At 40.7% G+C, this 8717-nt stretch overlaps 1 long non-coding RNA gene across 1 annotated transcript; it reads right to left on the bottom strand.

Annotated features, from left to right (window-relative positions):
- Positions 1-479: 479 nt before the first annotated feature.
- Positions 480-3450, bottom strand: LOC120279522. Its single transcript, XR_005541941.1, has 3 exons — positions 3420-3450; positions 2870-2942; positions 480-515 (listed from the first exon to the last, which is right to left on the bottom strand). It is a non-coding gene; the product is annotated as an uncharacterized LOC120279522 (long non-coding RNA).
- Positions 3451-8717: the final 5267 nt, after the last annotated feature.

Raw genomic sequence — 8717 nt, 5'->3', positions numbered from 1 at the left:
AAAATACAATCAATAATAAAATCAAAAGTAAAAATATGCAATCCTTGCCTTGGTGTTCATGTCGACAGTCTTGTGGAATCGCCATGTCTTATCCAAAGGTCCCCTCGTCAAGCCTATGGCACACCTCGCCGGATCGGTGCGGACGAAAGCTCCCCCAATAACTCTCTTCCAAAGGAAACACGATGTCACGTCCCGACCCACGGGCCCACCACGTGACAACCGCCGCGACGATCCCGAGGAGGGACACACACCACTCAACCCTCGAGTCATCGCAAGGCTCACAAACTCCTGCTAAACAACACCACAACAATAAAGGTACCAAAAGCAAAACTTTCACTCGAAGAGTCAACCGTAAAGTGAAAAAAAATATACAAATCACAGTTACAGAGTTAAGAACACTAGTGGATCCATTGCAATCATACAATGCAACCTGATTAACAATAAATAAACAACCTGACTTTGGATACAAATTGCCAAGCACTTCGCCTCGCTATGACGACCAAAACCACTAAAACCTGGAAGGGAGGAGGGGGTGAGTAACCATAGTCACTCAGTGAATTGGTTAGCACAAATCTAACAGAATATCAAAACAAATCGATGAAATTCCAATAAACACATTCTACAATAACTTAAATGAACTGGAACATTCACATTTGCAACACAATGAAAATACAGGATATGAAACCTTGGTATTTAGAAACCAAAACATAAATTCTCACGAGTATAGACAAAACATCAACATGTATAAAACAAATGCTTGGATATAATTTCCCAAAATGAGTAGAAAAACCAACTTAAATAAATAAAATCCTCGATAATCACAAATCCTCAATTCTGCATGATATATGTTCGAAAAGCATTAAGATATCAAACATGCTATGTGAAAGATCACACTTCGAATATACCAATTGCAAGAAAATAGAATTTTCCTCAAATATTGAAATTTCATCTCGATCAAATAAACAATGGCCTAAAAACACTCTCTCTAACTTTAGCCGCCGTCGCGACTAAGTTGAGAGCCGTCAAGGTCTTCGCACCCTTGACGTTGGCCCACCGGTCCCGTGTGGTGACCCCGGGATCCCGATGTATCATCCAATCAGGGCTCTACGCTCCCACCTGATCTGGACAAATCAACACCCAGGTCCACAACGCCACCTCTAAAGGCTGGCCCGTTGGGACCCACTACTGCAGTAGTCGGGCCTTAGCCCGCCGTCACCATCCAAACCAACATATAGCTGTAGCAATAATACAATCTGAATCACTCATGTCACAGGGTCCTTATCCAGGACAAGCATTCACATATCGGGAATAAACATTATTTCCACAAATCCAAAGCCAAAGCATAGCAATGCATGTAAACTTTCAAAAAGTATTCCAATCCCGATGTGCCAATACATTCAAAAACATTTCTGTCCAAATGCCAAGAATAACACAATAATATGCGAAGCTTTGAAGCATTGCTTTAGACAATAAAACCAGTCAATATTAAACGCATTTTAATATCCACAATCTAGAAGAACATACCATTCAGAAATAAAAACCCTTTATTTTCATAACTATCAATATCAAAAGCATACTTATACAAGTGAAAGGTTTTACAACCATTTCTAAAAATAAATACCAATAAGGTAGAAAGGAAACATTAAGTTTTGGAATACAATAAAAGTCATCAAAACAAGCATAGCTTTTGTTCTAGTTAAACCATAAGTTACTTAGGATCATTCTAGCTTTCTCTTTCTTCAGCTCACTAAGTTTTCCTCCAAATACAAGATTTATCCCCAAAGTCTAGTCAATCACAACCTCTAAATACTTTACAAGTCATGAAAATATGTTCATCTCATCGCATATATATTTACACATGTCAATATATACATATTGATCCAATCCTACTTTACACATCATTAGGTATTTACTTTCACAAGTCTTTACTATTCAACCCCTTTCTTATCCTCAATTATATCTTAGATCCTTATCATGGTGTTGTTACCTCAACATCAATATTTACTTCATCGATTAATAATCTCATTGTCAAAATACTCAAAAGTTAACTATCTCCTCTTAGTAGCATTAAATCAAACTATTATTAGAAATTCACAAGAATATTCAGTCTTGTAATCTAACACTTGTCACATATAACTCAAGCTACTCATCATCAACCTTCTAAAGAAATTCCATTTAAAATAATAATCATAATCACTGACATCCACCCTGTAGATACCACACTATGATCGTACTACAACTAAGCACCCTACACTATGCTCACAAGAACAAACCTCATCAACTTTGATAATTCGACAACATAAGTATAATAATGTCATCCATGGTTCTCAAATATTGCAAAGAAGATATTAGTATAAATCTCACTAACTACCCAAAATCATGTATAAGGTTCCACAAGTCATTCAATTTCCAACGTACTAGTGTAATTATATGTCTTAGCATTTAAGGCTTCATCAGGTTCCATGTACCATATGTATCATATCATGTCTGAAACTTTAGAAATTATGTATCACTAGGGAGATTAAATCATCCATTGAACATACATAATCAATTTCACTTATAACACATAGACTCAATGAACTCATTGTAATAATCAACAATTTTCATTCATCCACCAAGCATGTATGTCCTCAAGTTCAATCTCAACTAACACAAGTACATCATCAGTAAGCTTTCTCATGATTTTTCAAAAAAGATAAACCATAAGTCATTCCAAATAAACCATAGTCTCTAGTGGTCATCTACACTTTCTTTTCTCCTATAGCTAGTGATTTAAAAACATGATAAAGCCATGGAAATCATTTCAGAAAAACAAATAAAATATTTTCGATACTCAATTAGAATTGTGCACTCAACATAACCCACTCACAGAACCAGTCGTCTCGTCCTGAGACGCACTCAGTGATCGGCGAGCTCCTTCCCCTTAGAGGACGCTTCGCCACCTAGATACAAGCAGGGAATTCAAATTCTAATGAACATAATAATGATAATCACAAGAAAATGTATAAAAATACAATTATACATGTCTAATACAAAACATTAGGGTTTTAGGGCAAAACATCGTCATTTTGGATCCAAACGATCTCAGAATGGAGTAAAACTACTTCCAATGAGTTCAGGGTAAGAAGAGCTTCAATGTGAATAAAAGAAATACCAGAAAAGACTCAAAATTTTTGGTGCTACAGTAACTTTGGTTTTCTCCCAATTTACAACTCTAAATACTATGGTTTTCTCCCAATTTACAACTCTAAATCAAAAATTTTCTTCTACAACATTCTCATACATGCATTATAAATCATTGGCTTTAATTTAAGCTTATGAATCATCATATCCATGAAGAAATCAAAGTTTTTATACAATTCTAAAAACAAGGAAATACCGAAGAAATACAAAACAAAAACATTGAATCTTAGGCTTACCGGATTCGGGAGTGAGAGAGGAATAAGTTTGTTATTGAAGTTCGCAGGAAATTCTCGCGCGGAAAGATTTTTTTTTTCTATGTTTATGCTCGGCCGAACAAGAAGAACAAGAAGCAAGGAAGCAAGGAAGCAAGAAGGAAAAGAAAGTTCCAGGCTTTTCTCATTCATTCATCAATTTTTTTTTTTTTTATATAGGAAATGACCTAATTGCCCTCTTAATAGAAAAATCATATAAAATGGATCCAAATGACGGAATTGCCCTTGATTTTTCACATAAAAGTTACTATGCAAACATGCAAAAATGCAACTACTACTAAATGACCATTTTACCCCTAATGCAAGCATAAAAATCTAAATAGGCCCGAGGTTTAAATCAGGACAAGGGTACAACACACGATGTCAAAGGTCGTAAACCCCTCTAAAACCTAGCGAATGCCTCTCCAAACCCTAGCCACGGACGCCTCCAAAGGTGGAGAAAAGATAGCCAAAAGATCAAAAACAGGATTCTAAAATCGGTCTGAAATCACGACTTAAATATGGGTTGTAATCAGGCATCCACACGGGCGTGTGGAATTTCTATACGCCCGTGTGAATCTCCAGGAAATCGATTTTCTGCCGCGTGTGAACAGTAACTGCTCCAGTAAATTGCTACAATAGATAAAATTTGAAAAAAGTAATGGTCATCATTAGAAAAAAATACACATGTATTAGCGATAAAATCTGAGAAAAATAATTCTCATCGTAAGAAAAGAATACTTCATATTACTAATACACAAACAGTTATCAGGTTCCCTAAGTTGATGATTATTCAAACTTTCTACAGTGGTTTGAACCCAAGCACAAAGTAGTTACTTGATGCTGCAGCAGGAGGTACCTTAGGAAGCAAGACGCCAATGAAGCCCAACATCTCAAAGAAGAAATAGCTATAAACAGTTATCATTGGAACACACAGAATAGAAAGAATTTTGCCGAACTTCATGAGATTGATGCAGTTATATCATTGGCGGCCCAGGTTGAGTCATTGAGCAAGAAGTTAGACGCTCTAACTTCTTCAAGAGTGGCAGTCGTAATGAGTTGCACTGGATGTGGGGGAGGACATGTGCCATCTGATTGCCCTATTTCGATTGGTGATACTACTCCTATGGAACAGACTGATTTTATAGGTAATGCAAGGAGAGGTCAAGAAAATCCATATAGCAATACCTACAATCCGGGTTGAAAGAGCCAGCCAAACCTTTCATGGAATAATCAAGGGCAACAGAAGACTTTGGTACCATCAGGTTTCCAACCTCAACAACAAGCCCCGAATATGGAGAATAGAGTTTCAAGGTTAGAAAATGGATGACCAACTTAGAAAAGACTTTGACCAAGTTCATTTCATCATCGGATACAAGATTCCAATCGGTTGAGGCCACACTTCACAACCATAACTTGGAGAACCAAGTGGGATAAATTGCAAAGTCACTCTCGGAAAGACCTCAAGGGAGTTTGCCTAGCAACATGGAGACCAATCCAAGAGAGCATGTAAAGGCAATCACTTTGAGAAGTGATCGTGAAGTTGAAAGTAGGCTCCCTAGTGAGAAGACCAATGTTAATTTGACTAAGGTCGTGGAGGTTGAGGAGAGAGCAAAAGACAAGGAGGTGGCACCCCCACCTTACAATCCAAGAATCCCTTACCTTTCAAGATTGAAGAATGACCAAAATAATGAGCAATACAAGAAGTTCTTAGGCCTATTCAAGCAGTTACACATCATCATCCCATTTGTCGAGGCGTTGTCTCAAATGCCTCACTATGCAAAGTTTCTCAAGGACCTCTTAACCAACAAGTGGAAGTTAGAGGAGAGTGCATCTGTGATCTTAGATGCCTCTCGTTCAGCGGTGTTGCAAAAAAATATGGCGAACAAGAAGAAAGACCCTGGAAGCTTTATTATTCTGTGCAACATTGGTAATTTGGAGGAAGAAAAGGCATTAGAGGATTCAGGGGCTAGCATCAACGTTATGCCTTATACTTTCTTTCAAAAGCTAAGCTTAGGGGAGCCTAGACCCACTCGGATAACACTTCAATTGGCCGATCGAAGAGTTAGAAATCTGAGGGGCATCATTGAAGACGTAGTTGTGAAAGTTGACAAGTACATATTTCCCGTAGACTTTATGGTGTTGGATGTTGATGAGGATGCCGAGGTTCTATTGATACTTGGGAGACCGTTCTTGCACACTTCCAAGGCTCTCATTTCCATGGACCATAGGGAGTTGACATTACGAGTTGGTGATGACAAGTTGACATACCGCATCACCGAAGTGACATGCCTGAATATGTGTGTGAACCGCAAGTGCATGGTTGTCGAAGTAATAATTACCCCGGTGAGTGGGTAGTCGAATCAACAAGGAACGGAAGTATTAGTATTAACTAATGGTCAGTATCTAGTCAGAATCAATGAATGTGATGAGAAGTTAATAAGCAAGCAAACAAGCAAGGAATAAAGTGAAGTAGTTCTCAATCAATTAAGATGGGGTACTCAGGCAATGCTCCCCCTAGGATCTACATGAAGCTCCAGATTTGCTAAATGCCTCTAAATCGAGTTTAATTTAGTCGAGGTAATCCACGAACAACTAATCCTCATCTCCAACCAATTGATACTAGTCCACTACAAGGTTCCGGTGGAGAATTCGCTCAATCTCAACGCCTCACTCCCCATATGACCGAAATAAGCTCTAGGGATACCTAGAACTGAAACTAACTGCTAAAAATAGATCCAACCCTAATTCCCAGTAAAGGATCCCTAAGGTCCTGGCTGAGAAATCTATAAATCTCCCGCCTCACACCAAATATGGTTACAAAGTGTCTAGGGAATATGGAGATAGGAAACACTCAATCGGAAGGGAAAGGGGACACTCCACTATCTCATGACTCACCCTCTCAACACAATTTAACGACGAGGAGAAATGAGAAAATAGAGAGCCGGCAGGAAAACTTGCTAAAATCCAACCAACCTGGCGCAATGGACTCGGAGAATGTTGTGAGAGTGTTTTCAAGGGAAAAGGAGTCGTGAAGAAGGAGAGAAATCATCCCTTTTTAAAACAGAACTCGCGACTTTTGAGGTTCTGTGCATCCACACGGGCGTGTGGAAATTCCCCACGCCCGTGTGCCTCACTTCAAAAGCTCCACACGGCGTGCGGAAATTATCCACGCCCGTGCGCCAGACCCACAGGGGCGGACGAACGCCCTGTGGCTTGCCTGGTCATCTGAGAAAAATTTCAAGTCGCCCACACGCCCGTGCGGAAATTCCCCACGGGCGTGGGCATTCACATGCCTCAACTCACAGGGGCGGCTGCACGCCCCTGTGTTTTCTTGTGATGGAGGGAGCAACCTGCAGAGTTTCGCACGGGCGTGCAGAAATTACCCACGCCCGTGCGTGGTTCACAAGGTCACCCACAGGGGCGTGTCCAAGCCCCTGTGTGTTCTCGGGAAAATATGCCCAACTCTGCAGGAAGGCACACGCCCATGTGGAAATTACCCACGGGCGTGCGCCAGTCGCATGGTCATCCACAGGGGCAGTCGCACGCCCCTGTGCCCTGTCTAGAAGAGTTCACAGTACACATCCACGGGCGTGTAAAATTTTCACACGCCCGTGTGTTTTCTCTGGATGACTTAGGAAAACCTGCAGGCTCTGCAGAACTAGTCTGAAGATGTTTACACACTCAGAGCCTGCCCTATTGTGCAAGATACACCAGATAAAAACATAAAATAGAACTCAAACGACCAAACTTCACCAATTCTCAACAAAACATACAATGAAGTCTTTTAAAAACCCACAATAGAATCACAGCACAAGCACTCAAAAATTAAAACGCCAACACTTAACAATTTATTCATGCAAACAAACTAAACTAAAAGGTACGAAAATAGTAAACACTTGTGTTGCCTCTCAATAAGCGCTTGTTTAATGTCACTAAGCTTGATGTATCTTTCTTACCTCACGGTGGTTCATGAATGAAGGTTGCCCTCTTATCCATAACTTGAAAGCATGATGAGCAAAGTCTCTTGTGGGTAGAGGGTGCACTATCGGGCTTCGGACCACCTAACAATTGTTCGTCCAACTTTCTTGGCTCATGTATGTCTCCAACAATCTTGGGGCGTTTTCGGTGGCATCTTCGAGCCCTCTTCATTTTCTGGAGCACCTTCTTCAAGATTCCCAGGGTAGATGTTTCATCTCCAGTCGAACCAAGCATCATTACTTCTTCATTGCTCTCCTCTTGGTCGAACAAACCTTCATACGGATCCGGGTTGAACATTTCCTGTATATATTCATCAACAATCTCATCAGTAGTGTCTAGAAAATACAAAGTGTCATAAAAATCGAGAGAATGCCGCATGGCTTCAGCAAGGCGGTAAGTGAGCTTATCATCTCCGACTCTCAACGTGAGCTCTCCGCCGTCCATGTCAATCAATGCTTTGGAAGTCCGCAAGAACGGTCTCCCAAGTATCAAGGGTACATCTGCATCCTCACAAACATCTAGCACTGCAAAGTCAATCGGAAAAATATACTTGTCCACCTTGACAAGCACGTCTTCAATGATGCCTCTCGGATGTGGTACCGTTCGGTCCGCCAATTGTAAAGTCATCCGAGTAGGCCTAGGCTCACCCAAGCCTAGCTTTTGGAAGAAAGTATATGGCATGACGTTGATACTTGCCCCTGAATCCGCCAATGCCATTTCCTCACCTAAGTTGCCGATGTTACACGGAATAATGAAGCTTCCCGGGTCTTTCTTCTTGTTTGGCATGTTCTTTTGCAACACCGCCGAGCATGAAGCATCAAGCACCACTAAAGCACTCTCCTCCAATTTCCTCTTGTTGGTCAATAGGTCATTTAGGAACTTCGCATACTTAGGCATTTGAGCCAAAGCCTCAACAAAAGGAATGTTGATGTGGAGTTGCTTGAACAAACTCAGGAACTTCTTATAATGGTCATCCCCTCAGTCATTCTTTAATCTAGAGGGATAAGGGATTCTTGGCTTGAAAGATGGGGGTGCCACCTCTTTCTCTTTTGTTTGCTCCCTTCTCAACCTCTACGACCTCGGGTGCATGTTCTTTTGGCTTCTCACTCGGAAGCCGACCTTCAACCTCACGACCGCTTCTCAAAGCGATCGCCTTCACATGTTCTCTCGGGTTGGTTTCCGTGTTGCTTGGTAAACTTCCATGTGGCCTTTCGGAAAGAGATTTGTAATTTGTCCCACTTGATTTTCAAGGTTGTGCAAGGAGGCGGTGTGATTGCGAAGTGTAGCCTCGACTGATTCAAA

Source organism: Dioscorea cayenensis, chromosome 16 (assembly GCF_009730915.1).
Source record: "Dioscorea cayenensis subsp. rotundata cultivar TDr96_F1 chromosome 16, TDr96_F1_v2_PseudoChromosome.rev07_lg8_w22 25.fasta, whole genome shotgun sequence".
Lineage (NCBI taxonomy): Eukaryota > Viridiplantae > Streptophyta > Magnoliopsida > Dioscoreales > Dioscoreaceae > Dioscorea > Dioscorea cayenensis.
Note: the sequence above shows the minus strand (reverse complement) of the source record. Positions and strands in the feature narration are given on the sequence as shown.